We start from the raw sequence: 23,707 nt of genomic DNA on the forward strand, positions 1-23,707 counted from the left end.
CCTCAGATTGAAGAGACTGCCATCCGTGCGGTACCGGATGTAAACAGCGTCTTCATTGTTGAGGTCTTTCATGGTTTGGTTCAGCATCATGCTGAAGAAGATTGAAAAGAGGGTTGGTGCGAGAACACAGCCTTGCTTCACGCCATTGTTCAGAGAGCTCATTGTTGTATCTGACCCGACCTTGTTGCAGTTGGATAACCATGTTGAGGAACTTTGGGGGGCATCCGATGCACTCTAGTATTTGCCAAAGCCCTTTCCTGCTCACGGTGTCGAAGGCTTTGGTGAGGTCAACAAAGGTGATGTAGAGTCCTTTGTTTTGTTCTCTGCACTTTTCTTGGAGCTGTCTGAGGGCAAAGACCATGTCAGTAGTTCCTCTGTTTGCGCGAAAGCCGCACTGTGATTCTGGGAGAATATTCTCAGCGACACTAGGTATTATTCTATTTAGGAGAATCCTAGTGAAGATTTTGCCTGCAATGGAGAGCAGCGTGATTCCCCTGTAGTTTGAGCAGTCTGATTTCTTGCCTTTGTTTTTGTACAGGGTGATGATGGTGGCATCACGAAGGTCCTGAGGCAGTTTTCCTTGGTCCCAACAAAGCTTGAAAAACTCATGCAGTTTGACATGCTCTCCACTGGCCACCATGACAGAGGTGCACCAAAGAAAAGGTACAAGGACTGCCTAAAGAAATCTCTTGGTGCCTGCCACATTGACCACCGCCAGTGGGCTGATATCGCCTCAAACCGTGCATCTTGGCGCCTCACAGTTCAGCGGGCAGCAACCTCCTTTGAAGAGCGCAGAGCCCACCTCACTAACAAAAGGCAAAGGAGGAAAAACCCAACACCCAACCCCAACCAACCAATTTTCCCCTGCAACCGCTGCAACCGTGTCTGCCTGTCCCGCATCGGACTTGTCAACACAAACGAGCCTGCAGCTGACGTGGACATTTACCCCCTCCATTAATCTTCATCTGCGAAGCCAAGCCAAAGATTCTATCATACCACATGGAGTGCATAAATCAAAGAAGCCAAGTGGATACCAGCCAAAGAAAAAGAGGCAAGAATTAAATCACTCAAAACACTTGCTGGATCCATGCTTCAATATTTCAAAAGAACAGATGATGGTCAGGGTTCATCACAAGATACTGTTCATCAGTCTCCAATTGAAAAAGCTGATTCTTCTGATGCTATCGTGCATTCTGCAGAAGAACAAGGAGTAGAAATAGAATCTGAAGCAGAGAGAGTGCTGAAGGTGACTCTAGCCATAATACTGTAAATAAGTGATGCTAAGGAGAAAGATTTGCAAATATTATGTGATATTCCTTTCTGGAGATATCAGTTTTCTAAATCATTTTCAGGTTGAAATTATAAAAGGGTTAGTGCTTCTTTCCAGAACAAAGATGGACCTTTCAGTGTTGTGACAAGGCAAGATGCAAAACCAAAGGGAGGTGTGCACCAGCTTTCAAAAGAGTGATTTTACAAGGTGATGCCAAATGGCGAGAAAATTTTGCAGTCATGCATAGTTTACTCACTCATCAGCGAGAAATTATACTGTTTTTGCTGTGGACTGTTTGCCATTAGTGTTACAGATACAACGTCCAAATTTGTTACTGGGTTTCAGAAGTGGTGTAAACTGAGCCTGAAAAACCATGAGACATCCAAAGAAAACCTACGTTGCCTTGAAAAATGGAAAGATTTAGTAGCAGGACGGAGGCTGCACAAAACTCTCAACAACGAAACTACTGCTTTGATGGAAATGGAGAAAAAGTGGAGGGACATCTTGCACAGATTGCCTGACATTACATTGTTTCTTGCCAAGCAAAGTCTGGCATTCTGTGGCCACAAGGAAGATGGATCTTCATTAAAGAAAGGGAACTTTCTGGAGATGGTCAAGATGCTTTCAAAATATGATCCAAAGCTGAAAGAGCACCTAATGAGATTAAAAGGGAGCACATGCAAACTTACTTGCATCTAAAACTTCGAATTAGTTTATGTGCCCTGGCATATCATGTGAAGGAGAATTTTGTCATAGACAATGTCTGCAAAATGCTTTGGGATCCTGTTCGACAGCACACCTGACATATCACATACAGACTAGATGTATGAAGTGATCAGATATGTAAAAATAAACAATAGGAAAGTTAACATATTAAGATTTTTCCCTTTAAAGGGGAATAAAGCTGCTGTCCTCAGTTCTGTCATTCTTAAAAAACTGTAAAGTGATGGTGTGGTGTAACCACTCTATGTGCATACGTATGTATTGTACAAGTTGGCCCACCCACTGAACCCATGACTCCTCCTTCCTGGAAATCCCTATAAAGGCTGTTATGTCCAAACCCCTCCTTCAGTACCTGCCTTGGAACCGGGCCAGCAACATGTTAGATGTGCTGTTGTCTTATAGTGACTAAAGCCTATTAATCCAACTCTGATGAATGTGGTTGATCAATAGCGCTACAATTTAATCACTTTCAATTTTTGGGCCATGGACAAGGTAATACGAGCAGATAAACTGAACAATGACCCTAAAGATTCAGAGGCATCAGTCAAATTCAATCAACGGTTGTGCTGCCTCAACACTTTCATGAGACACATGAGTGAGGAAGTCAAATGAGATCTACTCTTCTCTCAGGTCAGCCACCAAGTCTTACAGATGACAAGGGACTGCAATACTTACTCAGCCACAATGGAGCTCCTGCAGAATCAGTATCGGACCCCAACGAATGTCATCTATGCAAGATTCCTTCTGGGCAGTTGTAGACAAGTGCCTGGTGAGTCAGTCGACGAGGACATGCAAGTCCTGTGGGAGGTAGAGCGAACCTGCGACTGCAGAGAATTCTCTGCTGCTGCCCATCTAGAAGGCCTGATACGTGATGCACGAGTGGCTAGGTTCAAGTCTAATCTCAGACAGAGACTCCTGGGAAAGAGTGATCAAAGCCTGCAAGTAGTTGTTGACCTAGCTAAAACACTTGAGAAAGCACAGTTGAACACAGAGGGCTTCTGAACAGAGAATGTGGCCACCACGTTGGGAGCTCGGGCACTGCCATATTGGAACACAGGTTCCCAAGTCACGGCCTTCGACCACTCAAAGTGCTACTCTATGGACACACAAAGCATCCCCGAAGGAAGTGACTGGCCCGAAACGCTGCATGCTCTGCCTGCAGGAAGGAATATAGATCCCAAATTCCTTTCAGCAGCAGCTGCCACCATATTGAACTGCGCCACTTTCGGCTTCACCTCCAACATCACTTCCATTCATGGGAAACAGCTTGGCGGGACCATGGGGGGGGGGGGGGTGGGTGACAAACCAAGATGGCACCACTTACAGCAGCGAGGAGTAGCACAGCATGCACCCCCGAATCAACACTACAGCAGCGACCAGATGCTGGCCTCAATTACCATGGATCAGGCCAGCCCACATCAAGTGGCCAGGAACATGATGAACAGAGGTAAATGGTGTGTCGCAAACTGCTTATTTGATACATGGAACACTGAGAGCTTCATTCACCTGGCACAGTGCAGCTCTACTCCTTCATGGTAACCCTGGCAAAATGTAAACTCTCCCTGGCCTCCAAATCCCACTTGGCTGAGATCTACAGCTGCAATGACACTGACTGAGTAGAGGGCATGGAGTATAAGAACTTCAAGCTCCTTATCCTGCTACAGCTCTGCGCACCAGTCATACTGCTAAAGAGCATTCAAATGCAGCTTGACTGCTCACACCACCCACTCACAGTCTGCAATTGCAAATTTTTTTAAACCACCCAATATCCCCCCCCCCCCCACCAAAACCTCCGAGCACAACCTATGGTCTCTCTACCCTCCAGCTCCCACCACCGCTCCTGTACGAGAACCTCACCCATGACTGCAAACTGGTCACCACCAAGAGCAGGTGATACAGCCCCAGGCACAGAGACTTCAAAGCAGAAGTCAAAAGGCTTCTGGCACAGTTGTGGTTGTTAGGAGCGGAGAGAAGCACTCCATGGTCATTGACTACTGTCAGACCATAAACCTTTTCACTCAGCTGGACGCCTACCCACTCCCCCGCATCACCGATGTGGCCAACAAGATCACCCAGTTCCACGTCTTCTCAATCTTTGACCTCGGGGGAACATAGGAACATAGGAAGTAGGAACAGGAGTAGGGCAAAAATGGCCTATTCAATACAATCATGGCTGATCTAATTTATGACATAACTCCACCTACCTGCCTTCTCCCCATATCCCCCAATTCCACTATCATGTAAAAATTTATCTAACTGAATTTTAAATATGTTTAATGAGGCAGCCTCAACCACTTCCCTGGTTAGAGAATTCCAAACATTCACTACTCTCTGGGAAAAACTATTTTTCCTCATCTCTGTTCTAAATCTACTCCCCCGAATCTTGAGACTGCGTCCTCTCGTTTTAGTTTTCCCGGCCAGCTCAAAAAACCTTCCTACATCTATCCTATCCATACCCTTCATAATCCTATATGTTTCTATAAGATCTCCTCTCATTCTTCTGATCTTGAGCGAATACAATCCTAGATGATTTAATCTTTCATCATAAGTCAACCCCTTCATCCCAGGGAACAACCTAGTAAACCTCCTCTGGACCGTCTCCAAAGCCAGTATATCCTTCCTCAAATATGGAGACCAGAACTGGACACAGTACTCCAGGTGCGGTCTCACCAGTACCTTATACAGTTGCACATTACCTCCCTACTCCTGAATTCAATTCCTCTAGCGATGAAGGCCAACATTCCATTTGCCTTCTTAATAACCTGCTGCACCTGCAACCTAACTTTTTGCGATTCATGCACAACCACTCCCAAGTCCCTCTCCACAACAGCATGCTGTAGTTTTTCACCTTTTAAATAATATTCAGCTCTTTTATTTTTCTTGCCAAAGTGGATAACCTCACACTTACTAACATTGTATTCCATCTGCCAGACCTTTGCCCACTCATCCAGCTTAACTATATCACTCTGCAGACTCTCCACATCCTCATTACAATTTGCCATTCCACTCAATTTGGTGTCATCCGCAAACTTGGCTACACCACATTTTGTCCCCTCCTCCAAGTCATCAATGTAAATGAAGAACAGTTGTGGGCCTAACACTGACCCCTGCTGCATCCCACTTACCACTCTCTGCCAACCTGAAAAACTCCCATTTATCCCAACTCTCTGCCTCCTGTCAGACAACCAATTTTCAATCCAGGCCAATATACTTCCCCGGACTCCACTTTCCTGTAACTTACTGAGAAGTCTCTTGTGCGGCACCTTATCAAACGCTTTCTGGAAATCCAAATATACAACATCAACCTGTTCCCCTCTATCCACCGCACCCATATTATCCTCAAAGAATCCTAACAAGTTTGTCAAACAAGATCTTCCCTTTCTAAAACCATGCTGCATCTGCCTGATTGAACCCTTGCGTTCCAAAAGTTTCACTCTTTCATCTTTAATGATGGCTTCAAGCATTTTTCCAACTACAGACGTCAAGCTAATTGGCTGATAATTTCCAGTCTTCTGCCGACATCCCTTCTTAAAAAGTGGCGTGACATTTGCTGTCTTCCAGTCTGCCGGGACCTGCCCAGAATCCAAGGAAATTTGCTATATGACCACCAATGCATCAACTATAACTTCTACCATTTCCTTCAGAACCCTTGGATGCATATCATCAGGACCAGGTAATTTGTCTGGCTTTAGTCCCATTAGTTTCTCCATCACTACTTCCTTTGTAACAACTATTTTATCAAGGCCCTCCCCAACATTCGCATCCTTAACTCCGCACTTGGGCATGCTGGACGTGTCTTCCACCATGAAGACCGACACAAAATACTTGTTTAATGCCTCAGCCATTTCCTCATTTTTTGCTACCCTCTTCCATTTTATATATTTATAAACTTTTTTGCTTTCTGTTTTTATATTTTGTGAGAGATGAAGTGGGAAGGGAAAGGAAATGTCACTGTTGTTATTTTAATTATATATATATATATATATATATATATATATATAGTTATTGATAAGGTTCATGGTGCAATAAACAAAAAATTACAAAAAACCATTGACCTCAAGTTGACCTACCACCAACTCCTGATCCATCCGGAGGACAGCCCCCCTTTGAAGCAGAAGGCTGCCTCGACTACTTCCTCTGGATCCCCTTCAGGGTTACCAATGGGATCTCTCATCTTCCAGAGGGAGATGGACCAAATAGAGGATGACTACGGGATAAATGCCATATTTCCTTGCCTGGATAAGGTGACCACCTGCGGCCATGACCAGCAGGAATTTTTCCAGATGGCCAAAAGCTTCAACCTAACATATAACCAAAAGAAGTGCATGTTTAGCACTTCATGGCTGGCCATCCTCAGTTGGATGGTGGAGAATGGTGTCATTGGGCCCATCCCTGACCGCATGTGCCCCGTTGGAACTCCCATTGCCCCATACTCTGAAAAGTTGCCTGGGCTTCTTGTCGTATTCTGCCCAGTGGGTCCCAAATTATGCAGACAAAGCCCGACCCCTGTTGAAATCTACCATGTTTCCCCTGTCGGCTGAAGCCTGAGGTGACGATGCATGTTGTAGATGAATCCATCGCCTTCCAGGTTCAGAGGTATGCATCTGACTTTTCCCTGGCTGTCACGGTCAAACCAGGCAGGCAGGCCAATGACTTTCTTTTCCTGAACCCTTCAGGGCCGGAAACTTCAGCACTCAGCCATTGTGAAAGAGGCCCAGGCCATAATGGAAGCAGTGCACCACTAGAGGCAATACCTGGTCGGAAAACAGTTCATCCTGCTGACTGACCAATGGGCAGTTGCTTTTATATTCAATAACCAATGGTGGGGAAAATTTAAGAACGACAAGATCCTAAGGTGGAGAATTGACCCATCCACCTACAACTACGAGAAACTCAATGAGCCTCCTGACGCCCTGTCATAGGGGACATGCGCCAATGAGCAGATGAACTGCCTCCAAGTGCTCCACAACAACCTCTGCCACCACAGGTCACCAGGCTCAACAATTTAGTTAAGGCTATAACCTTCCTTACTCAGTTAAGGATATCAGGGAGCTGCCCAATCTGTGCTGAATATAAACCCCAATTCTATTGGCAAAACCCACTTCATCAAAGCTACCCGCCCCTTTGAACAGCTGAGTATGGACTTCAAGGGCCCCCTCCCATTCACCAACAGAAATGTATACTTCCTGAATATTACTGATGAATACTCCCACTTCCCTTTCACCATCCCCTGCCTGGACATGACCACAGCTACAGTCATAAAAGCAATGCACAGCATATACACTCTGTTTCGATACTCCTGCTAGTGAATGGGGATCCTCGTCTGAGTGAGAAGCTGTGCCAGTACCTGCTGGCCAACGGCACAGCCACAAGCTGGACCACAGGTTATAACCCCTGAAAGATCGACAAGGGAGAAAGGGAGAATACCGCTATCTGGAAGATGATCCTCCTAACCCTCAGGTCGAAAGGCCTACCCATCTTCCAGTGGCAAGATGTCCTCCCTGAGGCGCTCCATTCCACCAGGTCCCTCCTCTGTACCGCTACTAATGTGCCACTGCATGAAATGCTCTTTTCCTATCCCGTCGGGAACCACACTGCCGTCCTGGCTGACTACCCCTGGGCCTGTACTGCTCCGGAGGCATATCAAATGCCACAAGACTGACCATCTGATCAAGAAGGTCCACCTCCTCCATACAAACCTCCAATACGCTTATGTGGAGTTCCAGGATGGGCATCAGGACACAGCTTCCATCTGAGACCTGGCACCTGCAGGGGACCCCTCGACCAACCAATCAACATTCCCTCACTGTAGCCCTGGCCAACTGGCCCCACTAATTGTGCCCAAACCCCAGACTGAGCAACGCCATGGTCCTAATAACCCCAGCCACTGGAGGCACAACTTTACGCAAAAGACACCAACTGGGAACCAGCAGCTGAACTACAGCAAACCTTACAATGGTCGCAGTGACAGACAAAACCACCAAACAGGCTGAACCTGTAACGAACATTGAATCACTTCAACCTGCTGGACTTTGTTTCAAAAGAAGGGGTGAATGTGGTGCTACCACTGTATGCATGCATGTATGTACATATTGTACAATCTATCCCACCCCTGAACCTGTGACTCTCTCTCTCTCTCTCTCAGAAATCCCTATAAAGGCTATTACACCCAAATATCTCCCTCAGTACCTCCCTTGGATCCGGGCCAGCAACCTGTGAGATTAATCACAACTTTCATTCTAATGTAGTTGATTGAGAGCAGTACAGATGGACTGGACTGCTCAAGGTTACAATAATGATACCACTATGGCTGGAATCCATAAGCCACTCTTAAGGGAAAGAACAAGGCGGCTATTTTTACTTGCTGAAAATACATCATGTGTGGCATTTTTTGGAACTCTTGAGACAATGTTTTCTTTCTTTGCTGCTTCCACCAATCAATGGGATGTGTTAATTGACTATACTGGAGTGTCAGTGAAAAGGCTATCAGCAGCATGTTGAAGTGCTCATTATGATGCAGTTAATAAGCCAGTTAAAGAAATGTTTGATAAGTTTGTGGTGGCAATTGAAGCTCTTTGGATGCACATGAAAATTTGGACACTGGAGGAGCAGCACAACGTCTTTTGCCTGTTGTCTGATTTCACTTTTCTGTGCTACCTGCACTTTTGGTGTAATGTACTTCAGGAAGTTATTCTTTTCGTGATTTTATTTAATACCTGATTTAGATCTTCCCAAAACTTTTCCACTTTCTCACATGCCCAAATTGCATGTACTGTTGTTCCTGTTTCCTTCTTACAGCGAAAACATCTGTCTGATACTGTTGGGTCACATATCAAAAAATCCACAGATCTTTCTTCTAAGCAATATAAGAAGTAAAGAATTAGGCCTCAAACTGGATGAAGTGCAAAAAAGATTTATTATGATAGCCTTAGCTGCAGCAAAAAAATGTATAATGTCAGCCTGGAAATCAGAAGAGAGCCTGAGAGTACAGCAATGGTACATGGAAATGAATAAATGTATTCCATTGGAAAAAATAACAATTTAAAAAATAAAGTCACAGTATTCAAACAAATTTGGGAACCGTACATGGAACACAACAGAGAGGGCATACTGCGGACCTCCACCCCCTAAAATGGCAGAATGAGAAGACGACGAAATGAACTGACCCAGTGTGCAACAGAAGATGACACAATTTTCTTGTTTATTCTCATTGTGTGATGACATTTTTTAATGGGTTTATTGTATATGTTGAACGTTTAATGGGTTGGGAGGGGGTTGGGAAGGAGGGAGGGAAAGGAGGGGGGGAAAAAGGACACTGTATATTCAAGAGGGAAATGTTTGCATGTATTTTGATTAATATGGTTCATAGTGAAAAATAAAAAATTATTAAAATTTTTTTAAAAGTTATTCTTACACAGCAGTACCTGCAGACTGAGGGTTTAACTCTCAATAAGATGGTGACAAAGCTCGAAGCGCTAAGACTTTTTCTGCATGAGGAGTGCAGTTACTTAGTGGAGTATGCAATTGAACAGGCACTTTAAAAAAAAAATCAGACAAATATGGAATTGCAGTAGCGAGAAGAGCCAGGTTCAAGAAGCGGATGGGAGGGGAGCAGGTAAGCAATGTTGGACTCACTCTAAGAGACGAAAATAAGAGGGCAATGCTTGAGTGCATTGATCACTTTCATTCTGAACTCCAGATCAGATCAAGAGCCATCCAGGAAGCAACAGCATGTTTGAGGGAAGAGTCTCATATCTACCATTGAAATTAAGTCAAAGGTACCCATTCCAAAAGTGACCACTTTCTAATGATGAGGTATCCAAGAGTGAGGTTTTACTAGAAATACTAAGGCTGAGAAGGCACCTGAAAACATCAGAGATTGATCTGGAAGAAGCCAAAGATTAACATTCATAGCTAAATGGGACTTTGCTCCCAACCCTTTCACTCAGCCTAAAATTAATTCTGGAGATCTGTGCATCTGCGGTTTCATGCGAGAGGAGCTTTTCAAAGCTGATACTTATAAAGGACTATTTGCGATTTACCATGGGACAGTCAAGACTTTCCGATCTTGCGATATTATCAATTGAAAGTGAGTTGGCAAAAGGCATTGATTTTGATGAAGTGATTCACAAGTTTGCAGCTTTGAAGACTGAAACAGGAAGGTTCACTAAGTGCAGACATGCTTGTGTATTTGTTCCTGTTTATTTTTATGTTATCATTTAATTTATGAATATATTTAGTTTACAAGTTGGACCATTATTATGCAAACCTAACCCATTAATGTATCTCATGTAATAATAAAGTTTAACATTAAGATCAACATAATTTTGATGTAGTTCTTAAATGTTATTTTGAATTCTATTGTTTTCTTACTGAATTTTCAATTTGAACCCTTGAAACTATATAAACGTAAATATTTAAGATGTATGATACAGTAATTTTAATTTTTCTAGCTGTTAATTCTTTTTACTATTGCAATTACATTCAGTGATATATGGAAATTACGATTTACGAGTAACATTAAATACAAAAAACATGACTAAGGATTCTGCATGGTCTGGTACATGAGGAGGTCCATCGGTAGGGAGGGTGACACAATGAGTTACCGCACTGAGTGATGCAACTGCACTGATCCACAACATCCTGGACTGCAAATGATGGTTACATTCATATTCAGAGGCTTGGGCCATCAGTTAGCTCCATTCATTCCTATTTGTAGGATTTAGCAATCACAAAAAGGGCCTCATGAATTAATCATCGAAATGTGAAGGCCAGTGTCATTGTTTCAAACCTTTCCCAGCTCATATCCACCGAATCACATGGACACCGCATCAAATCAATCTCCTCAGGCTGAACTCTGAGTCATCACAAGATGTTTATCCAGAATTTATGTAAGCTTGGAAAAATTGCAACAAAATCATTTGAGAATTAAAATGCATATTACTAATCTTTTTTCTTTGGCTTGGCTTTGCGGTCGAAGATTTATGGAGGGGGTAAATGTCCACGTCAGCTGCAGGCTCGTTTGTGGCTGACAAGTCCGATGCGGGACAGGCAGACACGGTTGCAGCGGTTGCAGGGGAAAATTGGTTGGTTGGGGTTGGGTTTTTCCTCCTTTGTCTTTTGTCAGTGAGGTGGGCTCTGCGATCTTCTTCAAAGGAGGTTGCTGCCCGCCGAACTGTGAGGCGCCAAGATGCACGGTTTGAGGCGAGATCGGCCCACTGGCGGAGGTCAATGTGGCAGGCACCAAGAGATTTCTTTAGGCAGTCCTTGTACCTCTTCTTTGGTACACCTCTGTCACGGTGGCCATATAACACGATCTTGGGAAGGCGATGGTCCATCTCACAAATGCAAATTGATTCTTGTAGCTCCTTGTTAGGAGAACATGTCACTAAATTTTGAAAGGCCAGCCCCAGTCTCTGTTCATTTAACTGATATCATCTCGGTTTGTTGCAGCATGTCTAGACAAGGAAAAAGCTGGAATTCCTATGCTTGAATTCTGTTCAGTTATTTTAACTGCAAAATACCTACTTATGGAGAAGAGCCAAGGATGCGATTTTGGATGAAATGCTCTGTGAGGCCACACAGGCAGTGAGTCAGAGGTGCACATTTATTTTCAGGTCCCTCGTAAATTTAGTAATCATTGAGAAACCAGAAAAAAAATCCTTTTAATGACCTCATCAGAATGGAGTTATCCTTGCTAGCTGGATTAAAATTTATTACATGCATGTCAGGACCGGTTTGATGGATTAGATGTCATTTTCCTGCCAATTATTTTATGTACCACCTCTCTGTACTTCTAGAGGTCAAACCTTGTGTCTTACTTTTTTTTTAAAATCTCGCAATATTGCCAGAAAGAAGACCAGGCACAAGTCAGCTTTGCTCATTCACAGTGATCCAAACTGTCAGTCAGTGTGGAGTCAGTGTGTCATTTACACAGCAAGCTAGCATTCCAGAAGCAAGAGGTACACAACAGCATCGGCGACTAATGTCACGTATAACATACTGTATTTGACGATACATTAGACCCTCTTTTTCCCCCTCAAAAAAATTGGCTTATAAATATTCCCCCAGTCTTGTAAGCAAAGTTGAAATGGGGGGGGGGGGGGAAGAAATGGGGAATTGGGGCAGTGGGCTTCAGACTATTCAAACTGAGGACAAACCCACAGGCCAGCTTGCTCACAACACAAGGTGACTAGAGACACCTGGGGACAGCTGAGAGGTGTGAGCGGTGTGGGGGATGGTCTTTTATCACAATGCCGCATTAATCTCCTCTCCCTTAATATCTGAAGTTCTGTCAGTGACTGTTCCGAATACATTCAATAACTGAGCATTTACACCCTCCTTCTGTAGAGTTCCAGACTCAGTTCCCTTTCATACATACTTATCTTCATGAATGATCAAGCCCTATTTTGAAAGGGCAACAGCCACCCCACATCTGTCCTGTCAAAACCATGAATTATGTACTTGTGAATTAAATCATCTCTCATTCTCCTCCCAACAACACATCAGTGCTTCACCCACCTAACGAAACGATGAGTCTTGTAGAGGAGGCATCACTATTTCACCACCAGCTCATTTCATCTCCAGCTCCAGCCATTTCATCGACAGCTCATTTCAGCCTTCAGCATTTATGAGACCATGCACTGACATATGAGATGGCTAAAACTCAAGTGCCTGCCGCAGGGTCAGGTATTCCTTTGTGAACTACTCGCTGTCAACCAGATCGACTCTGCCTTTTACCTTTACTGTATAATTGCAGCTCAATCCATTAGATCTAGTGTTAAAACAGTGATACCTTGCTGGGTTAGTGCTGGACCCAGCCACACTTTGTGATTGCTCTCAACTTTCTCCATGAGCAGCCCACAGCAACACTAACATTTTGCAGCTGGGTGATCCTAAATACTGTGAGGCTTGCTCACACAGCACAAGCAGACTAGAAACACCTGGGAGTGGGACGGTGGGATGAGTGTTGGGGGAGGAGGGGGGTGGTGGCAGGCTGTCAAGAGACTCTCCAGGCAGCCCACAGTCAGTCCCTGCACTGATCCTACTGCCCCAGGGGCAGCAGTACTATTAAAAAGATTTTTTCTGTTGTCTTACTTGCATGTAGAACATAGAACAATATAGCACAGTACAGGCCCTTCGCCCCTCAATGTTGTGCCAACCCATATATTCCTTACTTTTAAAAATTACTAAACCCTCCCTATTATCTTTTTTAAACAAAACATTTACCATTCTCCAATCTCTGGCTCTCCCCTGCGGCCAAAGAGGATTCAAAGATCACAGCCATCTCTTCTCTCACTTTCCTCAGCAGCCTGGGATATAATCGCATCCAGCCCCAGCGATTTATTAATTTTAATTTTTTTTTTAAAAGATCCAACACTTCCACTTCCTTAATCTCCACACTGTCCAGCACATTTGCCTGTTCAATTTTGACTTCACCATGATCAAAGTCCTTTTCTCTTGTGAATACTGAGGCAAAATACTCATTTACGACCTCCCCAACCTCCTCTGTGTCCAGGCAAATGTTGCCTCCTTTATTCTTTAGCGGCTCCACCTTCATTCTCGTCATCCTTCTGTTCTTCACAAACGATAGAACACCTTGGGGTTCTCCTTAAAGCTATGTGCCAAGGCCTTCTCATGCCCCCTTCAAGCTCTCCCAAGTCTTTTCTAAAGTTCCTTCTTGGCTACATTTCTCATGAGCCCCTCCTGTTTCCTGCTTCTTATCTCTAATGTATGCTTCCTTCTTCCTCTTGATCAGTTGCCTGACCCATTTCATCAGTCACAGCTCCCTATACCTACCATATTTTTCTTGACACAGTGGGACAAACCCATCTTGAACCCTACACAAGTGGTCCCTAAACTTCCTCCACATTACTTCTGTGCTTTCACCCTTAAACACATTTCCAATGTACACTCACTAGTTCCTGCCTCATCCCTTCATAATTAGCCATTCCCCAGTTAAGTACTTTCCTACTTTGACTGTTTTTATCCTTTTCCATAGCTATATTGAAGCTAAGGAAGTTGTGGTCACTCTCACCAAATTGCTCCCCCACCAAGAGGCCCGCCACTTGACCAGGTTCATTCCCCAGAACCAGATCCAGTATGGCCTCTCCTCTCGTTGGCCGGTCCACATAGTGTGTCAGGAACCCTTCTTGGACACACCTTACCTCTTGCAGTCATGAGGTGCCAGTCAACATTAAGGAAGTTGAAATCACCCATAACTACAACCCTGTATTTCCCATACCATTCCAAAAGCTGCCTGCTTATCAGCTCCTCATTGTCCAGAGGGCTATTTGGAGGCCTATAGACTACTCCCAGCACAGTGATAGCTCCCTTCCTATTTCTGACTTCCATCCACACCAACTCAGTGGACACTCCCTCTGCAGTGTCCTCCCTTTCTGGAGCCGTGATACCATCCCTGACCAGAAATGTTACTCTCTCCACACCACTATCCCTCCACCCCCCACCAACAACCAATTTTCTACCTGCTATCTTATTCTTTTTAAAATGCCTAAACCCCAGTATCTGCATCAGCCAATCTTGCCTTTCCTCCAGCTAAGTTTCAGTAACGGCCACAACATCATAGTTCTGTGTACTGATCCCCTTTATTCCCAATACTCTTAGCGTTGACACATTTCAGTCTTTCTACTGGCTACCTTTATGTTTTAAATGCTTGCCTATAAAGACACTAAAGAAAATACAGTAAACAAACTGTACCAGAATGTCAGATCACCCCTGTTACATCGATGGTGATCTGGCACTTTACTACCTCTGATGTCAGTAAAAAAAAACTAGAATGAACCCCCCCACCACTTCAGTGTCCGTGCCTTTTACACGGAAGGTGTCGAATAATAAAGCCAAAAATTACCTGGAATGAAGTGGCTGCGTAAAAGGGCCAAAAGTTTGTTCATTCTGAACTGCAGCATTTCTGTCATTGCAATGTCAAGGCAACTTCAAAAATCAAAGTGAGTGAATGTTCCCTTAAACTAAACAAGATCAAGTCAAGAGGTCTTATTAGCAACATTTTTTAAAAAAATCAGCCACAGGTTTGCATGACAAGAGGGAGAAAATGCAAGTGTTTTTTGGGAGCTGCATGTGACCCAACTTGCCTGTCATATCTTTCTGCAAATTTGATTTAGCAAGATAAAAGGAACAGCAATCTGCTGACAATTGGATGCAGTTCAAACATGGTGCAAGTTAAAGATCACATTTCTTGTATATTTACTAAGCTAATGGTTAGCTGTTGAAATGCAGAGACTGTGGCGACCAACACTTTTGGTGTTCAGGCGATCCGGCTCTAATTATAACGTGCGCATGGTCGGAGCAGCCTACACCAAGATGGCACCGGGTATCTTCCCCTTTCCCTCAAGGAAAGGGCCTGCACGCATGAAGTATAAATAGCTGCCAGTCAGCGACGCAATTTATAGTTCCGAGCAGCAGGAACAGGCAGCGCCTTTAAAATGCTCAGTAAGCAAACAAGAAAGCAGCGACCTTTGGAATGAACCTATTGACCGCCAGTCTCATTATTCACTCCGTAGCGCAAACGTTACATTGGTAACTACAACGGTCCAAAAGGTATTTTGGTTCAGTTAAGCAGAGGCATAGTTCCAGCTCAGACAAATAACATCAGACTCCACGAAGTACTTCCATGTGGTGAGCTCTTTGGACCAAGAAACATTGCCCGGATAGATTACTTTGTCCATGCCCCACCAGAGAAGGCAAATATGCAGCGTTGAAAGCACGGCTGCTCAGAACATCCAGACTCTCTAAACAGCCAGGCACGAAAACAGTCTGGGTGACAAGACCCCAGCAAATGTATACAAGCCCTGTTTCATGTTCAAACAGGCATTCCTTGAGCAACTGCCCGATGACATCAAGCTGATGCTAGCAGATGCAGACTTCAGCGAACCCCAGAAGGTAGTAGCCAGAGCAGACATCCTCTGGAAAACCAAGAGGGAGAATGAAGCTGCTGTCAGCCAGCTATCCAGAACAAGGACCCCGCAGCCATCCAAGCCCAGTGAGACACAGGTGCGCCAGCAACCCCAATGGAAAACAGAGGACACAGAGGACCCATGGTGTTTCTACCATGAGAGATAGGGTTCAGAAGCCCACTGCTGCTGACCACCCTGCACTTTTCAGGGAAATGCCAGGGCTGGCTGCCGCCGATTGCTTCAGATAGCCTGCTGCACGTGTGGGACAAAAGGTCCGGACGCTATTTCCTCATGGACACGGGGGCAGAAATCAGCATAATCCCACCCACCTCAGGACTGATGTTCTGACAACCCTCACAGTGGACGCAATCATACATGGCAATCAGCAGAGCATTGGATCAACACGTGGATGGACACTGGAAGCCCTTGGACTTGTTTAGTTTACATTTAAGATCACCCAAGTTGAAATAAAGTGCTTTTGACAGAGAGCTGCTAGCAATCTAACCGGCAATCTGGCACTTCAGACACTTTCTGGAAGGCAGACTGCTTACAGCTTTCACCAACCACAAGCCCCTAACCTTTGTGTTCACCAAGGTATCAGAACCCTGGTCAGCCCAGCAGCAGTGGCACCTTTTGTATATATCAGAGTTCACAATGTTGATCCAGCACGCCGCCGGTAAAGACAACGTTGTGGCAGACGCTCTATTCAGGCCAACCATCCAAGCATTAGCACAGGGGATCAACTACTTTGAGCCAGCAGAGGCGCAACAAGGCCACACACAGCTACAGGACCACAGTCTCAGGCCCGCAGCTGCAGGATGTACCCTTGGGTCCAGGTGAGTAAATGCTCCTTTGTAATACAGCCATGGGATTCCCGCCCCATTGTCCTGGAAGCATAGAGATTGCGTGTATTCAATTTTGTGCACATCCTAGCACACCCCTCCATCCGAACCACAGGCAATATGATATTCAGTTGGTTCGTGTGGCACGGCATCAAAAAACAAGTCAGCGACTGGGCGAGGACATGCACCAGTGTCAGACAGCCAATGTTCAGAGGCACACGAAAGCCCCCCACCCCTGCAGCAGTTCGAACCCCCTGCAGCAGTTCGAACCCCCTGCAGCAGTTCGAACCCCCTGCAGCAGTTCGAACCCCCTGCAGCAGTTCGAACCCCCTGCAGCAGTTCGAACCCCCTGCAGCAGTTCGAACCCCCTGCAGCAGTTCGAACCCCCTGCAGCAGTTCGAACCCCCTGCAGCAGTTCGAACCCCCTGCCGCAGTTCGAACCCCCTGCCGCAGTTCGAACCCCCTGCCGCAGTTCGAACCCCCTGCCGCAGTTCGAACCCCCTGCCGCAGTTCGAACCCCCTGCCGCAGTTCGAACCCCCTGCCGCAGTTCGAACCCCCTGCCGCAGTTCGAACCCCCTGCCGCAGTTCGAACCCCCTGCCGCAGTTCGAACCCCCTGCCGCAGTTCTAACCCCCTGCCGCAGTTCGAACCCCCTGCCGCAGTTCGAACCCCCTGCCGCAGTTCGAACCCCCTGCCGCAGTTCGAACCCCCTGCCGCAGTTCGAACCCCCTGCCGCAGTTCGAACCCCCTGCAGCAGTTCGAACCCCCTGCCGCAGTTCGAACCCCCTGCCGCAGTTCGAACCCCCTGCCGCAGTTCGAACCCCCTGCCGCAGTTCGAACCCCCTGCCGCAGTTCGAACCCCCTGCCGCAGTTCGAACCCCCTGCCGCAGTTCGAACCCCCTGCCGCAGTTCGAACCCCCTGCCGCAGTTCGAACCCCCTGCCGCAGTTCGAACCCCCTGCCGCAGTTCGAACCCCCTGCCGCAGTTCGAACCCCCTGCCGCAGTTCGAACCCCCTGCCGCAGTTCGAACCCCCTGCCGCAGTTCGAACCCCCTGCCGCAGTTCGAACCCCCTGCAGCAGTTCGAACCCCCTGCAGCAGTTCGAACCCCCTGCAGCAGTTCGAACCCCCTGCAGCAGTTCGAACCCCCTGCAGCAGTTCGAACCCCCTGCAGCAGTTCGAACCCCCTGCAGCAGTTTAAACCCACAGCCTACAGATTCAACCACACCCACATCAGCATTGTAGATCACAGGGAGCAAGGTACCATGGTGGACCATTTCAGCAGATGGCCAGAGGCAGTTCCCCTCACAGACACTACCACCAAATCCTGCTCCAGGGGCCTAGTCACAACTTGGGTAGCACTTTTCATCATCCCAGCCCACATCACATCAGACAGAGGGGCCCAGCTCACATCAAGCCTGTGGGCCACCATAGGCAGCTTGTTAGGTTTCCAGCTTCATCACACCACAATCAAACGGGCAGGTAGAGCCCTTCCATAGACACTTGAAATCAGTACTTATGGCCAGGCTGAAAGGCCCAAATTGAGTTGAACCCTGGGTCCTACTCAGGATCCACACAATGCCCAAAGAAGACCTGCAAGTTTCTTCAGCTGAATTGGTCTACAGAACCTCCCCAGCAGTTCCTATCTGCCCCGAGGGAGCAAGAAGCAGATACCAGTGGCCCCGAGTAAGCTCTGCAAAAGGCTGGGTAGTCTGGCTCCCATCCCAACATTGAAAAACTCCAACCTCCATTCCCAGACAATTAAAGGACTGTGAGTATGTCTTTGTTAGGATGGGCACACACTGGCCACTGCTGCAGAAGCCATACGAAGGACTGTTTAGAGAGGTAAAAAACAATGGGTCTAGGTTTGTGTTGTACGTGGGGGAGGGGGGAGGGGGAAAGAGGGGATGCTCACGATTGACCGATTGAAGCTGATGTATGTGGACTTGGAAAGGCTGGTCGAAATGCAAGCATGCAAGCGTAGAGGCAGGATGCCCAAACAGAAAGAAAGTGCAGATTTTGGGTTGTTGGGGGGGCGTGAGATTGCCAATTATTGGGATGAGAGTGGGGGGGTGGGGGGGGGGTGTTGTTTGGTGTTCAGGCAAACTGGCTCCGATTGTAATGCTCGCATGATCGGAGAAGCCTTCACCAAGATGGCTCCAGGCATCTTCCCCTCATCTTCAAGGAAAGGGTCCACATGCACTAAGTATGAATAGCTGCCAGTCAGCGACACAATTGCGATTCCCAATGGCGGGAACAGTGCGTGTCTTTAAAACACTCAGTGAGTGACCAATAAAGCACCGAGTCTTGGAACAAACCTATTTCATTCGATGCTGAGAAGGCCTTCGATAGAGTAGAATGGCCTTATTTATTTACAGTTCTTGAAAATTTTAATTTTAATCCGATATTTATATCTTGGATTAAACTTCTTTATAATTCCCCAGTTGCCTCGGTTTTTACTAATACCCAAAGATCGCCATATTTTCGATTATTTCGGGGCACCAGGCAAGGGTGCCCCCTTAGCCCTTTATTATTTAACTTAGCTTTAGAACCTTTGGCAATTGCTATCAGAGAAACACCCAATATTACTGGTATTATTCGTTGCAGGGATATTCATAAAGTATCACTATATGCAGATGATTTATTGCTATATATTTCCAATCCTGAAAATTCTATTCCTGCAGTTTTATCTTTATTAGCCCAATTTAGTAATTTTTCGGGATATAAACTGAACTTAAATAAAAGTGAATTATTCCCTTTTAATGGATGGGTTCCTATTTATGATAGTTTGCCTTTTAACATAGCTAGAGACTATTTTATATATTTAGGGATTAAGATTACTAAAAAACAAAGATTTGTTTAGGACTAATTTTTTCCCTCTATTGTACCTGATCGGTAGTTTACTTACCAATTGGTCACCATTATCCCTATCCATGATAGGCCGAATTAATGCTATTAAGATGATGATCTTACCTAAATTTTTATATATATTCCAAGCTATACCTATTTTTGTTCCTAAATCTTTTTTTGATAAGGTCGATTCTAAATTGTCTTCATATATCTGGCAAAACAAGAATCCTAGATTGGGAAAAAAATATTTACAGAAATCTAAACTGGAGGAAGGATTGGCATTACCCAACTTTAGAATTTATTATTGGGCAATTAATATTAGTCACTTAAGGTATTGGTTGAATTATTCAGAATTATCTCTAAATCCCCATTGGTAAATTTAGAAATTAAACTGGTACAAAATTTCTCAATTAGTTCTATTTTGGGAGCTGCTCTCCCTTTTACTCTTATTAAACTATATAAACTAATTGATAATCCAATGGCTAAACATACACTACGTATATGGTTTCAATTCCGGAGATTTTTTGGCCTAAGTCATTTTATCTTGGAAACCCCTATTGTACTAAATTTCTTTTTTCATCCCTCTCTAATTGATCAAGCTTATTTACTCTGGAAAGTTAAAGGTATAACATGCTTTTCGGATTTATTCTTGGATAACTCTTTCATGTCATTTGAACAATTATCCATGAAATATGATTTACCTAGATCTCATTTCTTTCGATATTTGCAGATTAGGAGTTTCTTAGTTTCGACTTTACCCTCTTTTCCCAATCGGGAGACTACGACTGTTTTAGAGGATATACTATATTCAAAATTCCCTCCAAAAGGTGTGATATCTAAATTATATAATATAATTACAAAAATAAATTCTGGGACTTTTGGAAAGTTTAAAAATGATTGGGAAAGAGAACTCAACCTTCATATTTCCAATGAAAATTGGAATAAAATTCTGCGACTGGTAAACTCTTCTTCTCTATGTGCAAAACATTCACTGATACAGTTTAAAGTTGTTCATAGAGCTCATATGTCTAAAGATAAACTCCATCGCTTTTATTTTCATATCAATCCTATATGTGATAAATGTCAATTGGAAATAGCTTCCCTTACACATATGTTTTGGTCCTGTCCCTCTTTACAGAATTATCGGAAGGAAATTTTTTCCATTATATCTACTGTTTTGAATATTGATTTACAACCACATCCCATTACTGCAATTTTTGGATTACCTATGATAGATTTGACTTATTTATCTCTTCCTGCGGATCGTATGATTGCTTTTCTTACACTAATGGCTAGAAGATCTATACTATTGAATTGGAAAGAGGTTAATCTTCCCACTGTTTTCCAATGGTTTACCCAAACTATACTATGTTTAAATTTAGAGAAAATTAGAAACTCTGTCTATGAATCCCCTTCTAAGTTTGAGTTAACCTGGCGACCATTTATTCAATATTTTCATTTGTGGTGAGTTGATCTGGCTCTGTTTTCTTTTTATGATTATGTATGATAATTGGGCTGTTAGATGAGATCGGAGTGATCGGCGTGGTTTAGCTATATCGGTAGGTTTTTTTTTAAGTTTTTAATTCAGATTTGTTTTTTCTTCCTTTTTGGGGTTTTTTTTTCTCTCTTTTTTTATATATTTTTATTAATTATATCATTTTTTTTAAAGATAGTTCATACTCTAAACTGATCTAAAAAAATTTTTTATGATATATTTTTATTCTGCAATATTATTGTTTAATATCTCTGTATTAATTCGTTATTTACTATGTATTTTCATATCTCTTTGAACTGTATGTGTTTATAAATTATAATAATAATAAAAAGATTGGCAAAGGAAAGGTCTTGGAACAAACCTGTCGACTGCTGGTCCTGTTATTCGCACCGCAGCGCGAAAGCTACAAGACTACATTTATTCAAAATGGTAAAGTGATTCTTACACAGTGACCTTCTATGTCAGTTTCTATTCCTACCATTAACAGTCATCTGAATATAAAACTTTTCCACACCCCCAACATTACCTTTGAGAAAAGATAGGGACAAAGAAATCATGGAAGGAAATAAAAGGGATAAAAATAAAAGAGATGGAGTATAAAATCAGTCTATTTGCAGATGACATCATAGTATACTTAACAGAACAAGAATTGTCAATAATAGAATTACATAAGAAATTAAAGGAATATGGAGAAATATCGGGGTACAAGATCAATGCAAGTAAAAGTGAAGCGATGCCAATGAATAATGGGGATTTCACAGAGTTTAAGAAAGAATCACCATTTAAATGGCAAACACAAGCAATCCAATACCTTGGTATTAGATTAGATAATAATTTAGGCCACCTATACAAATTAAATTATCAGCCATTAATGAAGAAATTACAAGATGACTTAGAACATTGGAAAGATTTACCATTAACACTGATAGGAAGGGTAAATTGCATTAAAATGACTATCTTCCCAAGGATACAATACCTATTTCAATCGTTACCAATTCACCTAACAGAGAAATTCTTCAAGGAGCTAAAAATAATAAGGAAATTCTTATAGAAAGGGGGGAAACCGAGGATACCACTAGATAAATTAACAGAATGGTACAAACAAGGTGGTTTGCAGCTACCAAACTTTAAGAATTATTATAGAGCAGCACAATTAAGATATCTATCAGATTTTTATCAAACAAGGGAAAAACCAGATTGGACCAGGTTAGAGATAGATAAAATAGGGGAGAAAGTACCAGAACATGTACTTTATAAGTGGGATGAAAAACTGGTGCAACATAGAAGTTCATTTGGAAGAAGATTCACGTAGAAAGGAAAAAAACAAATTACCAACTACCAAAATTATTATTGACGCAAAATCAACTAATCCCTTTCACAATAGATAACCTTTCCTTAAAAGAATGGGAGAGAAAAGGGATTAAAAGAATAGAAAATTGTTTTTTGGGAAATAATTTATTATCTTTTGAACAAATGAAGTATAAATATGGTGTAACTCATGGTACAATCTTTGCATATCACCAACTGAAAAGCTACTTAAAGGACAAATTGGGAAGCAGGCTGAGGTTACCAGAAGGAAGCAACTTTGAATATGTGATTACAGACACAATGATAATTAAAAGATTTATAACAAACATGTACATCAAGCTGCAAGAGAAAGAGAACAATGAAATAAGCTGTAAACCCAAACAAAAGTGGGAACAAGATCTAAACATAAAGATAAAAAATGAAAAATGGAAAAAGCTATGATCCAGAACTATGAGAAATACAATAAACATGAGGTTACGCATGATACAATATAATTGGTTACACAGGCTATATATCATGCCCCAAAAGTTAAATAAATGGGATCCAACAGTATCAGATAGATGTTTTCGCTGTAAGAAAGAAATGGGAACAGTACATGCAATTTGGGCATGTGAGAAAGTGGAAAAGTTTTGGGAAGATCTAAACCAGGTATTAAATAAAATCACAAAAAGCAACATACCAAAAAATCCAGAGATCTTTCTTCTAAGTAATATAAGAAATAAAGAATTAGGCCTCAAATTGGATGAAGCACAAAAAAGATTTTTTATGATAGCCTTAGCTGTAGCAAAATAATGTATAATGTCAATCTGGAAATCAGAAGAGAGCGTGAGAGTACAGCAATGGTACATAGAAATGAATAAATGCATTCCATTGGAAAAAAAATAACATAATTTAAAAAATAAAGTCACATTATTCGAACAAATTTGGGAACCGTACATGGAACACAACAGAGAGGGCCTACCGCGGACCTCCACCCAGTAAAATGATAGAATGAGAAGACGACGAAATTAACTGACCCAGTGTGTAAAAGTAGTGACACAATTTTCCTGTTTATTTTCATTGTGTGATGACATTGTTTAATGTAACCAGCGTTTTGAGATTATCATTTTGTCTTGTTTATTTTTATGTCCTGCAAGCCATCTAATAATATTCCCAAAACGGATTCATATATTCACAGAACACTGCATCCCAGGTGGCTGTCATTTGGCCCAATGGCCCTCTACTAGCTGCCAAAGAGAATTACCACAATATTCAAAATGTTGTCCATGACCAGTCTTTTACAGGAGTAAA

General features: G+C 43.4%; 1 protein-coding gene and 1 pseudogene across 6 annotated transcripts in view; one reads left to right on the plus strand and one right to left on the minus strand.

Annotated features, from left to right (window-relative positions):
- LOC138765002 (zinc finger MYM-type protein 1-like) overlaps nt 1-2,230 on the plus strand; it is a 34,725-nt pseudogene extending 32,495 nt beyond the window's left edge.
- The window catches only part of LOC138758565 (KN motif and ankyrin repeat domain-containing protein 1-like), a 326,554-nt gene that overhangs the window by 179,710 nt on the left and 123,137 nt on the right, over nt 1-23,707 (minus strand). The window lies entirely within an intron of this gene.

The sequence above is a fragment of the Narcine bancroftii genome, chromosome 1 (genome assembly GCF_036971445.1).
Source record: "Narcine bancroftii isolate sNarBan1 chromosome 1, sNarBan1.hap1, whole genome shotgun sequence".
NCBI classification, from domain to species: domain Eukaryota; kingdom Metazoa; phylum Chordata; class Chondrichthyes; order Torpediniformes; family Narcinidae; genus Narcine; species Narcine bancroftii.